This window comes from Ochlerotatus camptorhynchus, unplaced genomic scaffold (genome assembly GCF_037179485.1).
Source record: "Ochlerotatus camptorhynchus isolate MF236.1 unplaced genomic scaffold, CSIRO-AGI_Acam_v1.1 ptg000268l, whole genome shotgun sequence".
NCBI classification, from domain to species: Eukaryota; Metazoa; Arthropoda; class Insecta; order Diptera; family Culicidae; genus Ochlerotatus; species Ochlerotatus camptorhynchus.
The window spans coordinates 1,322,828-1,349,736 of NW_027040758.1; the positions used below are offsets into that span (position 1 = coordinate 1,322,828).

The window sequence follows — 26,909 nt, forward strand, 5'->3', positions numbered from 1 at the left end:
CAATTTTAACTGACAAAGGGGCGCGTCTTTGGAGGGTGTTTCAACACTCCGAAGGGTATAAATAGCGGGACCTTTCAATTAGAGTCGGATCCTTGCGATAAATGCGAGAATGACAGCTGTAAAAAAATCGAATACTTCACCATTTCTCAATAGTGATGGAATAATACGACATGCACTAAACTAAGGACACGGGATATACTACAATAGATCAAATTACTGGTCGCAGCGGTGTGAGGTCCCGAATAGAGGAAAATATTATTAAATAGTTGGGTCACCGGACAAATCGATAGAAAACATTCAAGTTTTTATTTTGTGTTAGGCCGATTCAAATTTTTATTTGACTTTTCAAAAACACTCTAACCAGACTGAACACATAGCACTCGACAAAGGATGAAATACAACTCCTAGTATACTATTGGGAAAATTTCCTTCTAAGAAAAATAAACCAATTGGTGCGCGTATTCTCTTAGTCAAGTGAACCAAGTATCAATTTTTTTCTAAAACAGTGTAAAATATGTATAATAATGAACAACTTTATCAAGCAGTTTCGGCGTGACTTTCAAGTGATTTCACAAAACTGGACGAACAAATAACTATTTATTATGCAACAAACAAATTTTGGCTACTTTTCTCGAAGAAAACATCTCAATATATTGTTTTACTTCGAAGTTCGAGTGGTAGTAACCGACATTTTAGCTGCTCGAATGCAGTATCCCTGTATTTTTGAATTGAAAATATAAAATATTTTTTAAATTAAATCTTTAAAGGGTGTCCCACATCAAATTGCATCACAGAAAAAACGCTGTAGAAAATTACCCATTGGGTATTTTCTCTTGAAATATATAGGTAGAAGTAGTTTAGAGTGTATTGTTTACATTGTATTTTTATCGCTGTCAGTTTTTCGAAAGTTGAAAAAAATGGCGTCACCTGAAAAGCAACGTCGTGAATTGATTTTGCGCAAGCACTTGGAAAATTCTCAACTCTCTAATCGGGACATCGGAAAACAACTCGGAATCATGCAGTCAACGGTGAGTCGTATGATTAAACGTTATTACGAAACTCTGAGCATCGAACGGAAGGAGAACTGTGGTCATAATGGATGTTCTATAGTAATCAGGATCACAAGCGTGTCGTGAAAGCGTTTAAGCGGAATCCCAAAAAGTTGAATCTGTGCAAGTCTTTCGTTCAGAGATTTAAGGACCAGGAGAGACTGCATATGTACAAAGTGCAAAAGGCTCCAAATCGTGACGAACGGCAAAATAGGTGGGAAAGTCACGGGCCCGGAAACTGTACACCCAGATGCTGACAAAGCCTCATTGTCTCAACGTGGATGATGAGACTTACGTCAAGGTGGACTTCCGGCAGCTTCCTGGGCTACTGTTCTTTACCGCCCAGCACAAGTTTGATGTTCCGGAGGAAGTAAGGAAGCAGAAACATTCAATGTTTGCCAATAAATACATGATCTGGCAAGCGATCTGCTCACGTGGCAAACGGAGTGCGCCGTTCGTGACTACCGGGGCTGTAAACGGAGAGATCTACCTCAAGGAGTGTCTACAGAAGCGTCTGCTTCCTCTGTTGAAGCAACACGAGGGTCCTACGATCTTCTGGCTGGATCTATCTTCGTTCCACTATTCAAAATGTTGTCCTGGAGTGGTACGAAGTCAATGGGGTCTCTTTCGTACCCAAGGACATGAACCCCCCCCCCCCTCTAATTATATCAAATTGCTCAACGGAATCTCCTATGAAGAGCATTTGAAGTGATTTGAATAATTTCCTTTTGATTACGTTATACATAATGACCAGCAAATAGCAATTTCCGGCTTTTTCCGAAGTTTTTTTGACGTAGGACTACGTCTGTGATTTCTATATGAGGATACACTTTGTGAAAACTAAAAATGGAACATGTAACAAAATTATGAAAGATTTTGAACGTTACTAACTCAGCTGCCCCTGGAACAATTTTAATAATTTAATCACCAATCGATCAGAAATATTCCTACGCATTTAAGACTTTATCATTTTTCAAAATGGTAATATTGAAAATTGCACGTTACGAAAATTGTTACTATGATAATTAAAATTATCACCCATTGCCTGCGAAAAGCGATCTCCCTAACACAGATTTCAAAGTTGAATTCCATGCGGTCTCATCGAACGGTGTTTATTCAATCACCACGTGGTAAGTGGTGATGTTCTTCAGCACACAACAAATGGCTCCCCGCAAGCAGCTAGCTATCAAAGCTACCCACAACCACTGATCGCATTCAGTTCCAATCACCGTGTGTGGTGGTATCCGGTTGTCGGCATCAGCAGCATCAGCAGTGCTTTCGGCGCGTGGCGTTGAACATTGTTCTCCAGTACACAACGAAAGGCTGCCTGCAAGCAGCAAGCTGCAGCCCACATGAGCATCCATACAAGAAGGAAGAAGCCGCACCGCTATTGATCGGAATCAGTAGCTCTTCGTGAGTCGCTGTGGGCCATCTATATCAAGCGCGTCATACTAAAGAATATAAGCAGGGAGAACTCCGCTCAAATTCCTATTCTTACACAAAACACAAACTCATGCTGCAGCTAACAAATAAGATTTATTATATAAGACGACAACGTAGTCTACGTCACCATTGCGTACAACCCCATAGTAGTTTTTTATTTAAAAGCTCCTGGGTTTAGGTTTGGCAATCATGTCAACCACAGAGCACCCACATCAGTTGAATAACAGTCAGTGTTGGAAAAATATCAAAAAATCAAATCTCACCAATGCCCAAGAACACGCTTGATTTTCGTAGACAAAAATCAACAAGCAAGCAACTGCGGATGATATTACAAGCTGTGATATCGTTGCTACGAATATCAAGCTAACAAAACTCACCTGCTACAAGTCTAACCACACCGTGGTGAGTTTGAGTTTCATGATTTTTGCTTTACATCCGAACGCGACCCGAAACTACCGTCGCTGCTGGTCGGAGTGGCCCTGAAGAGTAAAGAGAGATAGCAAACTATCAACAATCAATACGAAACTAACGATTTTAAATTGGCTCACTACTTGACTAGCCTATTGGTCCCAAGCAAACGATTAACGTACCCTATTCTAGTCGAAATTCTAGTACTACGCAATGTTTGTTTTGATTCGCTATGAAAGTTTGACAGATAAAATGAGGGGTTATTGGTTTTTCCTATGTTTCGAGGGGTGAATCGATTAGCTTGGGACCGAAGAGAGTACCAGAGCTGAGCCAAAAAGTTGAGCACGTTATTTCGGGACCTTCTAGTCTTAGAGTTACCTCTATGAAACTATGCTTTCTCTTTCTAAGGAAACGATGTGCAACGGAATAATTTTTGTGTTGAGTCAACCCTTAGCATCATTTTTAAATGTTGCGAATAATCTCGCTACAACAAAGGAGCTTGTAAAACCAATATTAGGTGTCATATTTTGTTCCAATATCACGAGTGATATTGAGAGGGTATGAGAGCGTAAAATTATCATTTGATTGATGATTTTGTCAACCCTAATTTCAGTTATGGTAAGCCTTGCTCTGCAATATTTAAATAACGGTTTGTAATGAAATCACCGACCGATAAATGATAAAATGCATTTAGAACTTCAGGATTTGTGGTCCTAAATTTAATTAAAATAACAAATGATCACGCTCAAAATCATGCATAATCGAGAACAACATCTTGCCATGACCAAGCTAGCATCTTGTGGAATTGGGTCGTGCCGTAATGAGCCTTCCACCAAACTAGTTCCACATACTTTTCTCGGAGGCACAGATTCCACCTCCTTCTTCGCCGGCTTCTTGGAACAAGATTCGAACCAGCTGAGTAGCAAACAGTTCAAGCATGCGATTTTTCTCCCAAAGTACCTAAAACCGTACCCAACTGCACTCTCACAAAGCCCAACAAGCATCGCCACCAGGAGTGTGTTCGGAATTCTATTGTTCTCCTAAAAAAGAGATCTTGCACATATTTTCAGGGCGGATCTTACGCAACTTTTCCTCGCTCGTGGTACCAACCACGGGCCGACTTTGGCTCACTGCTGCGGTGCGGATGATTGTTTGAACTCGATCAACATTTGTTATAGAGCCACTGCGGCTGCAGGCTCTCTTGTTTTTGTTCAAGTTGCTTAGCGCGGTATGAAGGAACAAGAGCAGCCCCCAGAAGACGGCGAACCTTGTTATGACTGCTGGGTATATTAGAGGAACCTGTTGTGCTCGCGATCTAATGTTGCTTGCAAATGTTTGCAGAGCAGCTTGGCGATATTGGTGGTAGGTAGTTGGAGGTCGGACCAACCGGAGGGAAAAGCTCTTTTTGATCGTTTCCATTACAATCAATTGAACAAACACTCGAATCACGAATGTTAGTACCCACAGACAGTGGAACAAGAGTCGGCGAAAAAGGCCGACTTTATTTAGCCCGCTTTTGCTGTTGGTAACCGAAGGCGCGCTCGACCTTCTTTCCGCTTGTTGGGCGCACTTTTACAACCGCACTAAACACACATTAGACAGTGTAGGTAGGAGGCATAGTGAAGTTACCCGGGGAATTGTTTGATGCACTTGCAAAGCTTGAGCGCTCTCTCCATCGCGATTCGACTCTTAACAACAACAGCAACATCAGCAAGAAGCAGCAATTTTGTGTTTGGTTGGATTTGGTTTTGTTTGATTTGGCTTTAACGGCCAATAAACAAAGACGTGCGGGCAAACGGCGAAATGGAATGGGTTTTCGCTGAAGGACTGTTATTTTTTTTTCGGGCGTCTTTTTGAGAGTCTCCCCGGTTTGGAATCCGAAAACGGCTGGTTTTTGGGGTCACCCGAAGCAAGTGTGAATTTGGCATTAGATTTGAAACAAGGCAGGAGAGAGAAAGAGATCGATCATGGCCAACGATGTACAAAGGAAAAGGAGGCTGCTGTAGTAGCAGTGTAACCATTTTCCACGATGACCCATCAACTCGCTGTTGACTATCATAATGAATGAATCTCGATCAACCGACAAAAATCACAATCACGACGACATCAAGTCCCAATTTGGGATCTAATCACTCAGCTTCACGCTTCGCTTTCGTCACCGCGCACGGTTGCGGTAGGCAGGCAGGCAGGCAGGCACCTCACTATAGATTCCTCCGTGGTGGACAGTATTGTGAAAGTGCCCGCCGAACAATCCCAAATTATGTAACGACATTCCCACCCACATAACAACGACAACCCAAAGTCCGCGCCCAGATCAGCTGGACACGTGAAGCCGATGGGGCAAAGATACCTTAATCGAAACATAATCGCTTTATTACTGTCATCAGGGGGGTGATTCGGCGTGCGTCGCTCAATGCGACGCAATGTGACGCATATTTTTTTGTTAATTGTAACTACTCCAACAATACCATTCGCTCTCCTCCAAAATTGCCGTAAGCGCTGATGCAAGTGGTGGTAAAGAGAGAGAGGTAGAAAAGATAAACATAAATAATTCTGTTAATTAGTTTCGTAATAGCATTTTTTTTGAGGACTTTAGAAGGTGTACCCGCAGTGACACTAGACGAATGTAAAAGTTTGTGGCAAACTATTGCATCTTTAATGGACGCCATAAAAAAACGCGATTGCTTTGACTTAATGGAAATCAGTCTGTAAAGCTACGAGACGAGATTTTGACGGAGAAACAACGATAAGTCGTCTGCGATTGCTGCTATTTACTGCGTGGTCAAACAACAGTCACGAGCACTTAGTGTATTGTCGTTCTCACCATAAATTTACCTTTTAATTATGCAAAACGCTTAGAGCTGATCAATTTTGCAATCGCACTCAAATTAGTTTTCCATCACAATAAACCCATCTTTACAATGTATCTACATATTTAATTGCGTAGTCGTAAATCAATCGCAAATTGTCCATGCTGCGAACTCGTTCCGTTTTTTTTCATAATTATTTTACGCAAGGGGATCCAGTTCACGGTGTTGTTGTGCAATTGCTGCTGGTCCAAAACCCGTCTGGAACTATCACCGCAACATCCCCTTAGCCGATTTGCGCACACTCCTCCGCCGGTCGGTCTGTTTGAGGTGAAAACTACTTTCGACCTGTTTTTTGTTTCAGTCGTTTTTCTTGCAGTCAGTGTGCACAGTGGGCTAGAAAGATCATTTCCACGACAACGTCAACATTTCACAACCTACTGTTCATGAAATGTTAGAGTTAAGAACTATTTGCTATTGTCAATATTCCTGATCAACTTCATCAGTTCGCGAGGAAAGTGTCATTTTTAAGGTTTTTTTTTAAATTTTGTCCCACCTTATTTCCGTTCCCAACCCACCGTGCAGCGGTATATTTATGCACCTGAATTGGTTCACCCCGGGCTCGGGGCCGGAGACGACAAGGTGCGAATTAATCTCGCCACGGCCACGTTGAATGAATCGTCGTAGTCGTCGTGATCATTGTTCGGCCGTGGACCTACATTCCTTTTGGAGAGAGGCTGCCGGGTGGGGGGGGGGGGGGGTAATGTGGACAGAAGAGTGCTCTGTTTTATATAATTTTAATTTGTGGCCCGGCGAATAATGTAGCATAATCATGATAATAAATATTCAGGCGGCCGGAGAGAAGGCCTTTCTCGGTCTGTTGTCCGATGGGTTTGTATCATTTTGGCCGGGGTGTAATTCTGTCAGAGGAGATTAGGCCTTGAGTAACGGATGGGATTGGCTATAACTGTGAGAAAGGGTCTGAAAATGGGTGCATTTTGTTTGTCATCAGGTTGCCATTGTAGGTACATTTTCATTTAAATTGTGTAAGAGATCTTTGTGACATGCTGAATACTTGCTAGGTTAAGTTTGGAACTGCAGATTGTTGGAATCTACATGTGCAAATTAATTTAAAACAAACGTTGTCCTACCAGTCCAGTCTAAGGCTTGTACTAGAAAAAAATGCACCATTTTTATCCGTGTGTAACTTTTTTTATCCGTGGGTAAAAATTGATGAAAATCTGGGTATAATTGTGAATTGTTTACATGTTCAAAATTTCATAACAATCGGTTCAGTGGTTATTGAGATGTCATCGAAACAAGAAGAAAATCGCCGGAGAATTTTGCGGGACGTCATGGAAAATCCGACTGTGACCATGAGATGGATCGGAAGACAACTGGGAATCACCCATACAACTGTGTCTCGGGTGGTAAAATCGTTTAAGGAGTCCCAGACGACCGAGCGACAGGCATGAAGTGGAAGGAAATCGAAGACAGCTGACCCTGTGAAGGCCCGGAAGGTGTTGGATTATTTCAAGCGTAATCCGAACTTTTCGATTCGCGACACGGCTCTGAAGGCAAAGTGTTCCGCCTGGTTCGTTTAGCAAACCATGAAACGAGCTGGGCTTCGTGTATTCAAGGTCCGGAAGGCACCGAACCGGCGTGATCAACAAAACACGGCGGCCAAATCCCGCGCAAGGAAGCTGTACCAAGAGTGGTTAACGAAACCGATGTGTGTGTGGATATCTGGTCTGGGGTTCTACGTTGCCAAATCACGGTTTGATGTTCCGGAAGACATAAGGAAGAAGACAGTGGACAAATCCGCCAAAAAATACTTGCTCTGGCAGGCCATATGCCTATGCGGTAAACTGATTAAACCATACATCACAATGGGTACCATCAACAGTGAAATTTACCGCACCGAGTCCCTCCAGAAGCGTCTGTTGCCCTTCCTGCGGTCCCACGGAGGCGAGACATTATTTTGGCCGGACCTGGCATCATGCCATTACGCGCGATCGACGTTAGATTGGTGCAGAGACAATCACGTTCTTTTTGTGCCAAAAACCGCCAACCCCCCAAATTCACCAGAGATTCGTCCGGTGAAAAGATTTTGGGCCATAATGAAGGCCAAAATTCGAAAATCGTCCAAGGTGCTTAAGAACGAGCTGGAGTTGAAGAAATAATGGATTAAAGTGACCAAAAAGGTCGGCTCCACCATTGCACAGTGGTCCAGGATTGGAATTTAGCAAGTCAAAAGTCCATAGTACTTTTGTTTTAGGATTTAGGCGTTTGGTGTCTTCAGTGAAGTTTTTCTTCTTAAAATTATCCTTCTTTTGGTTCCTTCAAACATTAGGGTGATGCTTTAATTTTTTGAAATCCAAAAACTAACTTTTTATTTAAATAAAATAAAGACACACAAAGAAGTTGTTGGTGAGGTAATTTCAAGCAACTTTGTTGAGAAAAGTTTTTTTGTATCTCTTACCGTTTTCATTTTAGAGATTTTTTTCTGAACTGCGTTAGGGTGCACCCAAAAAATCAGTTTTTCAGCTTTAACTTTTTTGTTTCAAATTTTTCGAAAAAAATGTCTTGAGAGAACTTGTCAAAATACACAACTTTGCTAAAAAAATAAAATCTGTATCTCTCGACTATCAAAAGATATTAAATATTTTCTATACAAAATAGGCCCTTTTCAAATGTCAACCACTCAAAATGGGGCAAACGTACAGACATTTTTTAGCCATCTTTTGAAAGGGCATATTTTAGTGTATGTTATATGGAAAACTGGAGATACTTATTTTTCTTTATCTTAAGTTAAACTTATTTAAGTTCACTCACTTTTGCAATTAAATTTGGTAATAACTCCTTCTAAAATAGAGGAAGAAATTATATTTTAAAAGCAAAACGTGTGTCTTGCTAAACTCCAAAAGTCTTTCTAATACCTTTTTATGTAAAATTGTAAATTAACCGAAAATCTTCAATATCTTTTGATAGTAGAGAGACACAGATTTTATTTCTTGAGCAAAGTTGTGTATTTTGACAAGTTCTAAAAGTTCTCTGGAAACAGTTTTTACGAAAAATTTGAAACAGAAAAGTTAGAGCTGAAAAACTGATTTTTTTTGGGTGCACCCTAACGCAGTTCGGAAATAATTCTCTAAAATGAAAACGGTAAGAGATGCAAAAAAAAACTTTTTACAACAAAGTTGCTTGAAATTACCTCACCAACAACTTCTTTGAACACTGTGTGTGTTTATTTTTTTAAATAAGAAAGTTAGTTTTTGGATTTCAAAAAATTAAAGGATCACCCTAATGTTTGAAGGCATCAAAAGAAGGATAATTTTAAGATGAAAATTTCACTGAAGACACCAAATGCCTAAATCCTAAAAACAAAAGTACTATGGACTTTTGTCTAGCTAACTTCCAATCCTGGACCACTGTGGCATTGCCCAAAAGGTAATGAGGGGTCTTAAGGGAAAGGTGAGGGCTTTCAGCGATTGAAAGGAAATTGAATAAAGTAATTATGCCGAAATATAATCTATATGTATTAGTTCATTCCCTGAAAGTTTCAAGAAAATCCGACCTAAAATAAATTTTTGGCGAACACTTTTGTCTGGTGATTTTTTTTCGAGTACAGGCCTTAGTTAGGCTTTGAACAATACTTTAATCCTACCTCAAAGGGGTAAAACCCCCCTATATTTCGGTTTAATTCAACATGTCTTCAATTTTGACGTTCTGCATCTATGGGATTCGATGATTTTGTTGCATACAACCAATCAGGCAGCACCAAGGGTAGGTGATGTGGTCGCTATGGAAGAATACCCAAGGAACTATCGTTAAACCAACAAACAGCAAATGATTGATGCTGTATTCCGCTCTTGACGAATAAACACATAATTTCTAGTTTAATTACATAAATCGGTCCGTGTTATTCACATCAGTGGAGAAGATCGACGCTGAACTGGAACGCTTGCTGGGAATCATTACCCCGGTAGATAAGAATCCTGGAGGGAAGATCCGAACTTGCGCCGATTATTCCACTGATCTCAACGCTGCCCTGGAGCCAAACAACTACCCACTGCCAGTTCCTGACGACATCTTCAGCAATCTAAACGGCTGTAAGTATTTCAGAGTAATCGATATCAGTGATGCCTACCTTGCAAGGGGAAGTAGATGACGAATCGAAACAACTACTCACCATCAATACACACCGGGGACTATTTCGTTTTAAACGGCTTGCACCTGGAGGGAAATCCTCTCCCAGAGCTTTCCAGCAACTGATGAACACGATGATTGCGGGTGTCAAGGGTGTTGACTCGTTCCTGGACGATGTGATGGTATACAGCAAAACCGAGAAAGAACACCACGAAATTCTCAACGCTCTCTTCCGACGCCTACAAGAGTACGGTTTCATTCTCCGTGAAGAAAAGTGCAATCTACTCCAACCGCAAATTAAATACCTTGGACATATCATTGAAGCCTCTCGTCTCCGACCGGACATGTCCAAGATCGAAGTATGGAGATGCCTCCTCCCAGTGACGTTACCAGCCTCCGTTCGTTCCTTGGTGCTGTAAATTTCTACGCAAAATTTGTCTCAGAAATGCATCAACCTCGGAAACCACTCGACGGACTACTCAAGAAAGACGCCCAGTTCATTTGGAACAACGATTGCTAAAGGTCGTTTCAAAGGTTCAAAGAAGTGCTCCAGTCAGATCTATTATTGACGCACTACGATGCATCGCTTGAGATCGTTGTAGCGGCGGATGCATCTCAGACAGGAATCGGAGCTTGCATACTGCACAAATTGCCGGATGGCACATTCAAAGCTATCTCGCATGTATCTCGCTTAATTACCGAAGCTGAAAAAGGATACGGACAAGTAGAGCAGAGCGCTAGTATTTGCAGTTACGACATTTCACCGAAAGCTACTTGGTCAAAAATTCACACTACAAACTGATCGCCAGTCGCTGCTGAGAATATTTGGATCGAAAAAGGGAATTCCGATCCACATCGCCAATCGACTGCAACGTTGGGCTCTTACGCTTCTCTGCTACGATTTCGACATCCATTACGTGACCACGACTCAATTCGGTTAGGCCGATGTGATATCTCGTCTGTTCAGCAAGCATTCAAGATCGGAGGAAGATTTCATCATCGCTTCAATTCAGCTGGAAGATGACATCGAAATTCCGCTACAAGCTCTGACGTTCATTATGGTTTGTGGCGCTTCACTCAGCGTATCCTCAAGCAGCTCCATCGAGGACATCCAGGAATGGAGAGAATGAAAGCTGTAGCTCGCAGTCATATTTTCTGGCCGAAAATTGACGACAATATTGCTGATTATGTCAAACGGTGCGATAGCTGTGCCACGCATACGAAATCTCCCCCGAAAGATCCCCTCCAGTCGTGGCTACTTGCAAAATGTTTACGGGAACGGATCCATACCGATTTTGCTGGTCCTTTCAACGGTCAACACTTTCTGATGGTAGTCGACGCTTCTTCGAAATGGCCTGAAATTCGCATTGTTCGTTCACCAACAACAGCAGCAGTAATCGAGTTCCTGGGTGAATCGTTCGCCTATTTTTGAATTCCAAACATTATCGTTTCCAATAATGGAACACAGTTTACATCGGAAAAATTCGCAGCATTGTGTAGGAAAAATGGAGTCCAGCATATACGTACTTCTCCATACCATCCACAATCAAATCGACAGGCTGAACGTATCGTGGGTACATTGACATGATCGTTGCTCAAGATCAATGAGGGGGAAAATATCTCCGAATTGCTCCACATTTTTCTTCAAACCTACAGATTCCAGTCGTGTGCTGAACGGAAAAACACCATCTCAGTTGATGCTTGGACGAAACATGCCATCAGTCTTGAGCCACCTACAATGGTTCCCAATATTCCTGAAATTAATCAAGAACAGAACGATCAATTTAACGGCAAGCGCATTCCAAGCTGGTGATTCAATTTATGCAAATGTATAGCGAAGCAATTCCAAATGGACCTGGGCTCCAGGAATAATCATCGAGCTCATCGGTCAAGTCAACTTCAACGTTCTCTTAGACAATTGGCATGGTAGACGCAAACTCATTCGTTCTCATGCGAAAACACCGTTACAGTGACTAAACTGCTCCAGGTATTTCAAAACCATCTCCGCTCAGCATACTCGTGGATGAGTTTGGGTTGCGATCCAAACCCGGACCGAATGTGAGTCCAGTTCCAGAACGTGACCCGGAAGATTACTCTGTAGCTGAGATCAAACTTGAAGAAGAAGTTCAATCCGAACCTGAAGATCCAGAATTACCAGCAAGTACTGAGCCTGAAGATCCAGTGGTCATGTTGGTTTCAAACGGGTGCTTAGTGATAGCCCCCTGCTTTAACCAAATAAATGAACACATGAACATTCAGCAGCTGAGCAGTTCCACGCCAACTGACCAATCGATTTTATTTTTCCGTCTCCGAATTCAATGAAACTTCGCATAGTTGTTCACCAGGAGGCAACGAACCAAGTTTGTGGTGGAACTAGGCCATTTTGACCCACGCCAATTTTTTTCAAAATCGACCAAAATCATAGAACGACATTTTTTTTAGTGAGCATGGTTGACCGCCCGAGGATGTAACTCCGTTATTTCCAGATCAGCTGTAATTACACAGAGAAGCACTAGACGTTGCTTGGGATTAGCAATCATCCTGAATGTGTAAATACTGGTGATCTAAATCTAGGCAATACCATCGCCAGCCACGTCCGAATGCTGGTCAGGAAAGGAATGGGTAGGCATATGTTGACCATATACTCACTTTAATGAAAGCCGAGAACAGCTTTGCACATTCACGATAAATCACTGGGATGCTGGATAAAAGGCTTGGGACTGCAGCAGGATTCATTTCGGTAAACGATATTTTGAATTGATGTCCTAACGATTCAATATCGCGAAGTTACTCGGTCTTCTGCTCAGTAAGCAAAATCGGTCGCTACTAGGCCACCGAGCTCCTCATTTCACATAACAATTACGACCAAGCTCCTGTTCAACTTGCTGTTACTAGATTTCAATCCCGGCGCCGATAACAACTACTCTTGAGAAGGATTTGTCCTAGATTTCCGATCAACACGTCCTTATCTCATATAAAGAATCAAATCCGATTTAGCGTTAGCGATAAACATTGCATTAGTGTTAGCGTTAGCGTCAGCGTATACGGTATACTTCGTAGATTGGATACTAGAAAGTTTGGAGTTTTAAATTCTCAGTCAGACTGCATTCAAGAATAATGTTGAGGAGTAGACATTGATTCCAATTTAAGCAAGGATACCAAAAGCATGACTGTCGTTATTCCCAGTTACGCTCATCACTACCGTAACTAGGGATAGGGAAGGAAATGTTGATGTAGTACTGACTTAACGAGAGACCACCGACTTAGCGACACCATCATAAGTGCTACGGAGTAGAAGAATTGGGTAGGGTATTCGCCTCAAGCTGGCGTTACGGCCAAAAGCATATTTCTCCGATACCGGAATCCTCTTCACAATCGCCATGGAATTTTCTACAGCGCTACTTAAAAACTACTCTGAACTCACACAATTGATTTGGAGTTCTGATCAAAACTCTCTTAGAATTCATCGCTAGGATATTTCTCTGAAATACCTTGGTGTTATCTCTTGAATTCATTCGAAAATCTGCACAAAATTGATTTGGAAGAAATTTCTAAACTTCTCTTAATGTTTAAAGTGACTGTATGATAAAAATATAATCCAGTCCAAGGGTGTTAAAGTTTTTTCAAGGTAAATTTTTTTTCGGTTAGAAATTGTTAGAATTTGACGAAGAATCCTTAATCTTAATTAATATTATATATGTTCACTTAAATTATAAGTTGGATCTTATTTTTCTAAGGATGCATAAGATTATTATAGCTGATGATGTGTTTTACTGCACCAACTTATTATAAAGTTTGTAAAATGTAATCCGTGGAAGTCCCGAAAAACCTGGAATACTCAGGGAATTTTATTTTTATTTTTTTGACAAAAAGTCAAATGGACTAAACTAAAGGTTGAATGATGCAAGAGCTACGACAGGTCAAATGGACAAAAAGTCGAATAATTAGAATGTAGATAAAAGATATATTGATTTCACGCGATATTGACAACATCATGTTTGACATTGTCACTGAGAGAATTAACCCTCACATAAACCTTTGTCAAAATCTCATTCATTTTCCGACCCATCGCTAAAAATCTGCTATTTATCAATTTTATCTAGATGAACGCGTCATTTGGATGATACTAATGGATATTTTTGGTAGCTATTGAAAATTTAGTCGATTGCTGATTTTATGTATGGGCCCAAATAAGGGGCATTTAGGCCGGCATTACATTCATTTCCCCTAACAAATAGTGTGATTTTGAGTATTTTTATTCACATTATTGTTATTCATACAGTTTAGGACGTATATACATGTTTACTTCGACGGATCTACGGATTTATTTTGCTTAGCTCTTAAGGTGAAATTTCAAAAACATAAACGTCAGCTTCCACAAAATATACAATAATGAAATTGCTACCAAGGGGCAAGACAGCTGTACTCAGAGTAAATATATTTGCAGCGAGTAAATTTTGAGTTGCTCATACTTACTGTAAAATGAACAAAGTAGTCTTGTATTTTACATCAAAAGAAGTTCTGGAAACAACCGGAAATATTAACTTTTCATGAGCAAAAAGATCCAAGTTAGATTACTCTTGTCCAGGTCAGAAGCAGGCTTGCTGAAACTCCTCTAACTCACTGGAGGTTTAAAAAAACACATGTCCTGTTAGTTTAGCCAGCCCTCACCTCGAGTGAGTGGCGGCAGGAATATGGAAGATGTAAACAAAAATTCCTCGAGAGAGAAAAGGAGAGTGAACTTCAGCGAGAGGATGATTTGACGTGAGGTGCGCTTTTCGAGACTCCGGATGACTTTTTGTTCGACGCAAAAAGCTCAGAGTTCAACCAGAGTGAGAGTAAGAACGTGTGATAATAAACATGAACATGAATGGCAGCAAACCTCACTCTCATTTAATCCCCCTTCGCTCACAAGCTCTGAAGCTCATGATTTGGCAGTAGGCATTCTACTCCTCAGAAAACTGCTACGCTCGACTCATTTCAAACTCGAGCGAGTGAGGCTCCATCAAGCCTAGTCAGAAGATACCTAGGCCTCTTTTGCTTTCTAAGAGTTGATGATCTACGAAGTTTTTGATGATGTGGCGGTGTGATTTCAAGACCAAGGAAGTTGGAATTTGACCTAATGTTATGAGGAGATTTTTGTTAGCTCATGGTTAGGTACTAAATTCGTCTAACTGGCCTCTGGCTTGGAACCTTTAAACACCTTAATAAATAAACAGGAGACCCAGGAAACCGCTGAGATTGGTCATTTACGGTAACAAATTATCTAACTGTTGGTCTTCTTCTTCCTCATTGTTCTCAACATCTTACTTTTAACCCGTTTATCCACATCTTCCATCGAATGATTTTCAAAAGTATACAAAATGATTACAGTCGTTTGATGACCACCTCCTCCTTGTATCTGTTTGTGGTTTCTTCGAATGTTTTATCCTTGGTCTTGCCGGTAACGCATATGGGTGTGGTTACCCTACAATTCTGTTGACTATCTTTCTTAAAGTTGCTGTTGCCGTCGGTGATACAAACAGTTGCGAAAGAGCGCAAACGGTAATACGGGATTAACTGTGTCCACCAGCCTCCACAGTCAATCGAATGCGAGATCGTTCCGTCCATAGAATGAGTTGTACGGCTGGGTTTAGACAGGGCAAGTCAGTTGAATTCAACTGACTTGAACGCGAATTGAGCGTGTAAACCATGCCATTCAAATGACTTGATCAACTCACTTGAATTGAAAAAAGTTGAACCACGCTCAACTTTTCAAGCCAATTGAATTCAACTGAGTTGATGATTTGACTTGCCTAATCTAAACCCAGCTTAATTGGTGAACCATCAATCGTACCGAGTGGTTCTGCGGGAGAAACAGCTGCGGTTGTAGATATATCTGTGGAATGGTAGGATCCTTCGGCACCGGGCTGTTGTTGACACCATACATTAGCGCTGCAATGCTCCTGACTCTCTAATCTATGGCCATTGAGTTAATATGTATTCTGGCCTACACACTACGAAAATTTCATGTAAATTTCGGCTCCCTGAGACCGACACATGTAAGCGGCCTTTTTGACATAAAAATCAGTTGGAAGAAACGAAAAAATCAATTCAATCAAACGTTATTTTCGTCGAGTTGCTTATGTTTCGGTTTGAGAACACTCAATTTTACATGAAATATTTGTTTACGGTCCATGATTTATTTGCATCCAATATGGATTGCGTCTCGTGTAAAAGTAGTTATTTCTAAGTGTGTATTTTGTGTGCTGACTATACTAATTCGTTTGACCTTCCCTGAAACTATGGACATCTCTCAATAGCCGGGTGGACTTTCTGTAGAGGTTCATCCCACAGAAGGCATTAGGACTTGGAGAGTCTCGTGAATTATACAATCTCTTAATTTCGCTGGAAAATCTACAAACAAATAAAAATGGCGTTGAATTATAAAAAAATCCTTTCCCACTTATTTTCAAGTAAACAAAGAAGTAAACCTTAGCAACGGCAAAATGTCAACACAAAACATGGATGCCCGTTTTATATTATATTTTGGGTCATACTTGTCATCGTGTACTATGACGTGCCGATCAGTGTGCCACGATGTTTTTCGGCACAGTATGCAGAGTTGATTATACGTTTTATGGACCATATTTTTGATTCAGCTAGTTCCGGAAATGCTACAAAATAAAATGTGTATTTTCGTCAATTTTTCCCCATTGTGGACTGTTATGAATGCTCTTTATATGTAATCGTCCATAAGAATCCGTACTATGCGGTAGCTGATGTTTGCAGTCCTCGATCGTCATCGGCATGGCATTAAAGCAAATCATATCTGGCTGTTCCGTATAGTCACCATGAAAATTTTCCAGCGAGTTTGTAGTTCCTTTCGTAAGCGTGCTTTACGAAAGTACAGTTGCCTTTCCATTCCCAGAAGTATCTTCTCGGTTAGGCTTTGGTTAGGGCACCGTTTAAAATGTTAAAATACGTAGGGTGGGTGAGCTAGTAGTGGTGGTACTAAGGCAATTTATTTAATTTATTTATCAAAAAACTAAATATACGATCTACATGAATATTTTATACGTCAATCTATAGTTTTCAAGCTATATTTCCCTGGAAAAAAATATTACATTGCAATAAAATTGCATACACTTTTAGAAAAATCGTCCTCCATTAATAGGAACACTGTTCCAGTAGTTGTGGTAGTTGCTAACTTTGGTTCCTATAATAGTGGAACATTGGTATCTTATGGATTCCACTATTATAGGAACACTGCCGCAACTATAGGTGCAAAGGAGTGAAAATCTTAGAAAAAAATATTATTTTCCATCACTTTTGGGCATATTTAAAGTTTGAAATATGCAAATATGCTTTATTTTAGGAGAGCTACCGATGAAAAATAATCTTATCCGGGTCTTCCTCACTATTCCGGCACAACCTCAATACCGCAACTATAGGTACACCACTATTACTGGAACACCCACCCTATCTAGATTACCTTTGCTTGACAGTATGGGTTTCAACACAACAACCAGTTTGCTATGTGCAGATGATGTTGAGCAACGGGAGCTACTCAAAGTTACTCATAGTAACTCCAATTTTAATCACGATCAAAAGCTGTCTTGCCCCGAGATTGCTACTCTCTGTTTGTTGTAGCTCAGCAACCATGAAGTAGCAATTTCATATTTCCGGAGAACTTTGAGATTTGGGCGTAATTGCATTTATAAACAAACACGTAAATCACCAATTTTTTCGCGAAATTAAGCTCTATCTCGAAAATTAACAGCACAAACAGGTAGAGGATAGATTTCTCTATCATTTGGTATAGTTTGTTCTGAGATTGAGCGTTTTTGCGAGAAATCGGTGATTGACGAGTTTGTTTACAAAAGCAATTACGCCCAAATCTCAAAGTTCTCCGGATTTGTATGTTAAGTGGAAGCAGACATTTGTGCTCTTGAAAGTTCACGCTAAGGCTTCCTTACATGGCATCCTTTGAAGATCGTTTTCATTCCGTAATAGTGACGAAAGCTGTTTTGTCAATATCGTCGTGTACGGTCAAAATTTTGCAGCACCGTCTCCAATTATCGAAAAATTGGTACACACTGGACCTTAAATTACCCTTTTTCTTCTCCGCATTTTAAGCTTATTGCTGTGTGCTCTCAAATTAGTGTTCTAAATGCACTTCCACAGTTATTAATTGAGAGCTTTGTAATTTTTGCATTATTATAATTGTGTGGCAAGTACAATCCTACTCACTCTATTGCCCAGTGAAGTCGAGAAATTTTCCAATCAGAAAAATTCCTAGACCGATTCGGGAATCGAACTCCAGCCACCTCAAAAATGGTCTTGCTTTGTAGCATCGCCTTTACCGACTGAGCTAAAGGAGGCTGAAATTACCCATACATGTTTGTGTCTTTCAATGGAATATTTTATAGATTAGGGAAGATGCATAAATGTTAAACGTTTGTGTACGTTCCATGAAGCAACAAGTTTGGACCCCCTCCTCCTTGTAGCGTATTTTTCTACATGGATAGTCACCCTAAAATGCAACGTCATTTATGCATCTTCCCTTACTAGGATTATCGCATTATCGAGTCGTCTGACTATCGAGTGTCAGTTTAGTCGGAGGATACTGTGTTAAGCATTTCGTTGGGGTGTTGCATTTTGAAATAATTCAAATTTCCATAAGACCAGAAGATCGCAGTAGGCCGCGCTTGAAAGCTGACGTGTTTTTCTTTTGCTGCGTAGTTTTTGCTTTAAATTTGTTAAATTATGTGCTGAAATTTCGTTTCAAGTGTTCATAAAGTTATCATTTAGTGATATATCGTGTTTTGCTTGTGTTTGTCTTGAGTGATTCTGCTAACCTTGAATCTAACTTCCAAAATCTATGACGTTAATTCAGTTTCATTGCCTCCCGGGAGCCCGGTTTTCCGAGCTTGGATGCCACACTTTCGGCGTGTAGTTCTATTGCGAGATTTGTCACCGTGGACGGGTGAGTTTTAACCCGGTCCGGTTGGTGAATTAGCCAGGGAACGTGCTGATAATGTATCCGTCGTCAGTTTTGGTGGTGATTCGGTTGCCGACGTTGACGTGAACCAGCAAGTTTTTCGCTTGCCAAAGTGCTCGACTGCTGGTCTCTCGCAAGTGTCGGAGATTGCGAATAATCTGAATGATGCCACGCTGGATACGAAACTTGGGGCAAGACAGCTTTTGATCATGAGTAAAATCGGAGTTAATTTTGAGTAACTCTGAGTAACTCGCGTTGCTCAACATAAAATACACATAGCAACCGATACTGTCAAGCAAAGCAAAGCAACAACATTTTAAACGGTGCGCTTGCAATGCTTTACTGGGAACATCTTTCAGCAATTAAAAGGCAATTGCACGTGTATGAAAGGAACTACAAGCTGTCCCCTCAAAATCGATGGATGATTTCTATGGTGACCTTACGGAACAGTCAGAGCTGTCGTGCTTTACTGCCATGCCGATGACGTTTTATTAGGGGGATTTTGTACAATCTCTAGGAGAGTTCCAGTCAATCGCAAAGGGGATTTATGACAGTCTCAGTAGAGATTCCTAACAAGCCTTGGGGGAATTTCAGACAATTCCAGTTCGGTTTCCCAACAATATCAAAGGTAACTTCGGAAAATCCAAAGAAGGAATATGAACTATCCTAGGGAGGATTCCGGACAATCACAGGAAGAATTGCACTCAATATTGACGGGGATTCATGACTGTCCAGGGGGGATTCCATATAATCCAGTCAATCCAAAGGTAAATTCTGGACAATCCCAGTATTAAAAAATGGTATGTGATGGTTCCTACATCCATTCGACGATCGCTCATTGACAAACTTCATATATGTTTCAGAATAGAATCAACTATTAAGTTGGCCAGAACTAACCTATTTGGACCTGGGATGAACAATTAAATAAAAGACTGCATTCAACAATGCTCCTTTTGTGTCGATCAACACAACAACACAAGACGATGAAAATTCAACCTATTCCTGTTCAACCTTTTTCAACTCGTGTCTATTGATGTCTTTTTGCAGGAGTATCAGGGAAAACAACGAACGCTTCTGGAGAGAGTTGACCCTAACTCTGACATTTTCTAGCTAAATATTCTCAGAGATTTAAACCCCTCTTTCTTAATGAATGCTGGTAAATAAAATGTTGCTTATCACGAAAGAGTTTCCTCATTTCAGGCATGTAGTGCAACAAAATATGAAACCTCTTTGACCGATTTTGTGAGATTGAGTTTTAATTTTCATGAGTTAAATTAATCTTCTGAAAACATTTGGCCAAATTCTTACTTCCTTAGTCTTGAAATCACACCATCTAGTGTTTCCTTCCCGGGCAGTTTACCAGAATTATTCCCGAGAAGCAGTTTTTTGTACGAAAAGCATGTTAAACATATATTATATTAAAAATGGCCACACAACTTTCGAGGAAAATTGATAGAAATTTCCGGAGAAAGTTTGACGAATCTTTAGTGCGAAGTCAGAAACTCCCGGGCAAAGTTAGAAGAGACTTCCATGCAAATTTAGGCAGCCGGATGAAACTTTCAGAATAATTCAGTAAAAAAAAATCCGTGGGATGTCCGGATGAAATGGGAAATAGTTTCCACTTCCAGCGGTAGGACTTCTGATTGTAATCTAGGACTTCTGATTATAATCTGATACTGTTGGAATGAAAAGATGATGAAACTTCCGTTGAACAATGGACGAAGGTGGAAGATTCTTCCAGGGCAAGTTTAAAAAAAAACTTCCAGGAGATGTTGGAAGAAACTTTCGTGCAAAGTCAGACGAAACCTCCTAGAGAAATCATAAGAATCCTTCAGAAGAAGCTTGTCGAAATCTTCAAGGGGAAGTTGGAAGAAACATCCAGAAATTGTCGGAAAAATCTTCCTGGAGAAATCCTGACGAAGTTCAAGTTTTAATAAATAACTACCAAAAATATTTCCCGATTTCCGGGAAGAGTCTTCAGCTATTTTAAGATTCCCGGGTAATTATAAATGGCTGGGATATGGAAACACTAACACTACCACATCACCAAAAACTTCAAAGACATTACACTTTAGCCATCCATCCTAGAAAGCAAAAGAGACCTAAACATCCCTTGGCTTGGGCAAGAGCCATCTAACTTGGATCTTTTAATGAATGAAAACTAAATCTTGAAATCAAAACATTCTGTCAGACGGGGATTGTTTGAACATTATTTTATGAAAAATATTAGGCTACTTTGTTTGTTTTTGAGTAAATATTGAGTAACTCAAATTTACTCACTGCAAATATATTAACTCTGAGTACAGTTGTCTTACCCCTAGATACGAAAGCACTAGACGCGAACCTCCTCCCAGATGACCATGTGAAAATTGTGTTTTTTGAAGGAAGTACTACGCCAAAGGTGAATCACGAAATGAGATGCAAACCGATCACGAAATGAAAAACAAATCTACGGAACCCATGGATTGGAGGATCAAATTAACATGGTCAGACCAGTCCAAATACTTTTTACAATTAAAAAAAATTAAATTAAATTAAATTAAATACGTGCCAGGATTTAAGAGAACATTTTGAAACTGGAAGTGTGTGCATAATACTAATATCCAATTGATAGAGGTAATACATACATGCGGGGCTTATTGTAAGTGAAAGTAACCTAGGAATGGGCGTGACTCTCCAGACATTCTGAAATGGGTTGCTGGATCTGAAATAGAGCTATCACCTTCTAACTCCCGGACTAAAGCTGTCTATAATGACAATAAATGCGACATTGTAGAGAGAGTTCTTCCATAATAAGACCGCCGGCCAGTGGGGGTTAGATAGACTACACACATACATACACACAAATCAAATTTCCATAAGATCATAGAACACAACACTTATTGGAGTATGTATAAAGTTTAAATTTGTTAATTAGAGTGCATGAACTATTTGTAGACGCCCCCTACCTTTCTATTTACATTGCAAACCAATCATCACATTCTATACCAATTAACCAAACAAACAGAGCATAACCCGCGTCAGAATGTCGAAACGCCCGTAGCCCCATTTCTCACACGTATTAGAAGCACACTTTCCCATTCTAAATAGGTGCTATTAACAGCTCATAAAACAATCACTTCACTTCATCTTTCACCGCCGCCACAACCCCTTCCATCGTTTTCGTATATTTTTTTCTCTGACGTCCATTTATTGACAGACGTGCTGGACACGACGGACGCACGTGTACCTCTTTGTGCATGGGCTATTATGCATTACCAAGTGCTGCCATTATTGGTAGTCCTAAACAGGTGCCCGGGATCTTCGGTAGCAGAGCTCTGCTATCAGCAGTCCGTTTGTTGTTGTTGAAAAAAAAATCTGCACCTATTTGCAAGCAATTACAGCCGTACTCAAACAAACCCGTTCGTCGAATCCAAAAATAGAAGATACAAAAAATTTGAATTCGAATCCAATTCCACCAGCTCCAGCTGTTTGATCTAATAAAAGCGTAAATTTAACTTCGCTTCCTCTATCTCTTACTCAGCGGTTTCATCACTTGATCTTCTCCAGCATCGAACGTCATTACTTAATTATTAACTAATTTGGATCTTTCTGTTTTCTTTCCATTGTTTTCCCGCAGGCGTTGTTTCGGCGGACAGACGGCCCGGATTTGACGAGTGTTGCCCATATGCGTGCATGTGTGTTTGTGTTCCTTTCCAAGTGTTGTTAGTGGAAGTTTTTGACCCCCAAACATCCATCGATCGGTACTAGTGCGAACGAATTTGTTCGGAATCGGAATCGGAATCGGTGCACTGTTGTATGGCAAATTTCCTCACGCGCGGAGAGGGTTGAACAACAGTTGTTCAATTTTACCCGGAAAGAGTGTGCTTTATCGAATTTCAATTCGGGTGGTGAGTGTGGATACAAGTGGAAGATAGCGGGAACTAACGTCGGGGTGGTCGATCGTCGGCAGAAAAGCAGGAAGAGGCTGGCCAGTGGATATGGATATGAGGCTGGAACATTTGGCCGGATTGTTTTAGATAGGATTGACCGGCAGTGGGTGTGCGCACATGTGGGAAGGTGGACAAGAAGAAGAAGAAGAGGTGATGACTATCGAACTGACGGATGCTGCATTTTTCTCATCGATAACGGTAAGTTTCCGGTTGGAGTTTGATGGGAAAGGGAAATTCTTCATTATGATTGGCTGCAGATTTCGACCATTAAGCTTGTGCAATAGAAGCAGAATGGGAAATTGCAGTGCCTACCATAATATGTGGTAATACACTCAATTCTGTTTTTACGCAATTTTTTTTTCGGCTCTGTATGTGATCGTGTGATCTGAATTTGCAACCAAATTTATTGCAACTTGTTTGAAAATATCACAAAACTAAATCAAAGAAAAATCAGGTGGTATTAAAAATTATGTACCTAGCTCAAAATTCAGGCTACTTTGATCACGCTTCTGATGACATCGATTGTGGAGCTCAGCATTCGAGACCCAGTCCTGAAGCCTCCATGAACGAACCACCGGGGATAGACAAAATGATCAGGCATGATTTTGCCAAAATTCAAATTGGCATTAAATTTTTGAAAACTTAACCAATTTTAAAGAAACCAGGATGCATTCGACGGCAAATTTATAGCAGTTTTTATAAATCATTTGATGCCGCTGGCCATAACTCAAAAACTGATTTTTTTCCATGGATTGTATTTTTTTCTGGTATGAATTCATTCCTTGAAGTAGGTTTGGTACATGACCGGAACCATCCCAAGTAACAAATCTAGAGCTGCTTGGCTATATTCAAAATTTATAAAGGTTTTATTGCAGCTGCAACCATTACCTACAGCTTTATGACGGTCATATACAATGCAAGTCATGAAACATTCTTATATCTATCTACAAAACCCCTATAAAGCTAATTAAAAAACCAACTGATGCTTATGCTATTTTCACTTATGAAAGGTTTTATGATTGCTTTGAAGTATACAAAAAAGTAATATGAATTGCCCTTATAAAACCAAAAAATAAATCCTTTCGTTGCTTTATAAGTAAGCGCAATAAAACTAGTTGGCCATGAAACAGTTATTTTAAAACAATTATAAGCATTCAGTTGCAACTTGTCAGAAATGTAAATAGGTGGTTTATTTTTACAACATAGAAAAGAATAAAAACTTTCCGGTACTTCCAAGCGGAGCGCAAAGAGAATCAACAAAATTGTTAGCATGAGCATGAAAACATTTCGTGTATACGTATACGCGACGTAGTGTGCGTAAGAAAAACGTCAGCAATCTCCATGATTCTTCCGTTCTCGCTCGCATATACATGGGGTGACACGGTCGAATCTTGGTCGAAATACATGGAATGGTGACAGTCCTAGGTTGAAATCACGCATAACTTTTCATAAAGGTTAATGTACCATTCAAAACTTTTCTAAATGTTTTTAAAATTCATCGGTTGCACTCGTAGAATAGGAATATACATTTGCCCTCAAATAAAAAAAATAATTCAAGCTGAAAATTGCATAAGGTCCTAAGTAATATTGACAGATTCGCTTCGTCAACTTTCTCTTTGCATCCCCACGGTCATGTAAAGACATTCCCAGGTATTTTCAGCACATAAATCGATAAAAGAAGCTTTTATCTAGCATCCAATACGACAAACACATCAAGAAACGGTTCTGTGAATAAGTTATTAACGAAAGAGAAAGTCGACGAAGAGAATCGATCAATGTTACTTAGGACCTAATGCAAAGTTCAGCTTGAATTGCTCTTGTAAAAAAAATAGTTCTCGTAATAAAATCATGCATTATCCTTTTCTGTTCTGCTTTCATCCCATGCACACTGGGCCAGGAATGCAACCTAGCGGAGCAAAATTAATAACTCCGAAACGAAGCAATTTTTTTTCTGTTATTTCACATAACTCAAAAACAGTAGGCTGTGAAGTTTTAACGTATTAAGAAAAGTTGTTTATTTTATCAAGATAACCAACTTTGACAAAGTCGTGAAGTCTTCGAAACACAAATTCAATGCATTAAAAAAAGTTATAGAAAAAAAAAAACATGTTCCACTAAAATGAAGAAATCTACAAAACACCAAAATATACCTCTCTCAAATTTTGATATTTTGTTTATCGAGTATTGCTTAATTTTTGCTGAAAATGTCAAAATTGTGTTTTTTTTTTCTCGTTTTTTCAACAATGTCTTTGAAATTTGAAGCTTAATCCAGTATGTTTCTTCACAAAAGCTATTTATTTAATGTATTTTCATAAGAGAAAAATATAACATTATAAAGCTGTAAGCAAAAAAACAGCAACAGAAAAAAACCATATTTTCAAGATTTTTTTCTTTAACTCCATATAACTTGGAACCAGTAGACTGTGGAAATTTTACGTCTTTGAAAGACCTGTTTATTTTGTCAAGATAAACAACTTTGCCCAAGACATCAAGTTTCCAAAACGTCAGAGAAAGAAGTTAGATTGTGACACCATCTTTGCGGAAGAGTTTTGAACTATTTGTTTATGTCAATAGATGGTCCTTATTATGATGAGAAATTTTGCCGAAGACACCAAGTCGCGGAAATGCTTCGTTTCGGAGTTATTAATTTTGCTCCGCTAGGTTGCATTCCTGACCCAGTGTGCAATGTAAGCATTAGACATTTTAAGAAATTGCGCTTGGTGTTTTTCTTGCCTGCTGTCTTCTGTCGCCATATTGTCATTATGAAAATGCCATTAGCCTTGGAATAAAATCCAAGAAATTTCAATAAAATAATGGCTAAATAAGAGATCCGAAATGATTTCCAGTGTGCATTGGTATGAATTTATGTATTGAGATCTATTTTCTGTAAAATTAAGGTGATTCCAACAAATTCATTTAATTTCTGAAACAATCTTTTTTGTTAACTTGAATTATTTTGGAGGCGCATTTATTTAACGCTCATATTATCTCAATATACACGAAAACATTTCAAGCGCATATGTTTTGGAACTTCTAAAAAGTAATATATTTTCTTTAAGATTTTCACTAATGTCGCCATGAAACAAAATTGATTGCATGGTGATCTTGACACCAACACTCAAACCTATTTTAACCGCTAAAGATTTCCATTTGGTTTCAGCAGAACAGAACAACAACAAGCTAATTTATGGCGGTTGCTTTGAAGCCAATACAAATTAAATTGGCTTTATAACTGATTTTCACCAAAGCGTAATAAAACTGCTTGGATACAATATTACTCTTATAGAGGCTATGAGAACCTTTTGTAGAGTATGAGGCTTCCTGACAAAAGGTTTTAAGACAGCTTTATTGTGATTCTCAAACATGCTTTATAAACCTTATCAAGAGTGGTCCACTAAGCTGTATGACGATCTTATAGCGGTTATCAAAAGGTTGTGCTGGAGCTATTAATTTTATTGGTGGTTTTATGAAATTGATCTCAATAACCACTAATAGAGTGCAATAAAACAAGAAATGCTACTTGGGATAACAATATGGATGTCAACCTAAAGGGTGATACGGTCAAAATTTGGTCAAGGGAAAACGCGTGTAAATCGGTGAAATCGTTTATTTAAAAAATCAAATTAAATTTCTTTTTCAAGTTCAATTAGTATAAAATTCAGGAAAAATATTCAGTTAGGCTTCCGCTTTTCCAAATCCGAATTGCCGGGCCTTACGCTTGACCCCTGCCATCAGATTTTGTACAGCCACCTTGTCCACCTTCTTCGCCGCAGAAAGCCAGTTTTCCTTGAACTGCTGCTCGCCCTTAGCAGTTTTTTTGGTCTTCTTTAGGTTCCGCTTTACAATAGCCCAGTATTTCTCAATTGGGCGGAGCTCTGGCGTGTTGGGAGGGTTCTTGTCCTTGGGAACCACCTGCACGTTGTTGGCGGCGTACTACTCCATGGCCTTTTTACCGTAATGGCAAGATGCCAAATCCGGCCAAAACAGTACGGAACAACCGTGTTTCTTCAGGAAAGGCAGCAGACGTTTATTCAAACACTCTTTCACGTAAATTTCTTGGTTGACAGTCCCGGAAGCTATGAAAATGCTGCTTTTCAAGCCACAGGTACAGATGGCTTGCCAAACCAGATATTTCTTT

At 39.8% G+C, this 26,909-nt stretch overlaps 1 protein-coding gene across 2 annotated transcripts in view; it reads left to right on the plus strand.

Annotated features, from left to right (window-relative positions):
- The first annotated feature begins 22,535 nt into the window (after window positions 1–22,535).
- The window catches only part of LOC135705509 (uncharacterized), a 91,353-nt gene continuing 86,979 nt past the window's right edge, over window positions 22,536–26,909 (plus strand). The window contains exon 1 of one of the 2 annotated variants that reach the window (XM_065227273.1): window positions 22,536–22,969. The gene's annotated coding sequence lies outside the window, so the exon portion shown is untranslated. The remainder of the gene's footprint in view (window positions 22,970–26,909) is intronic. The other variant, XM_065227274.1, reaches the window with a different exon arrangement.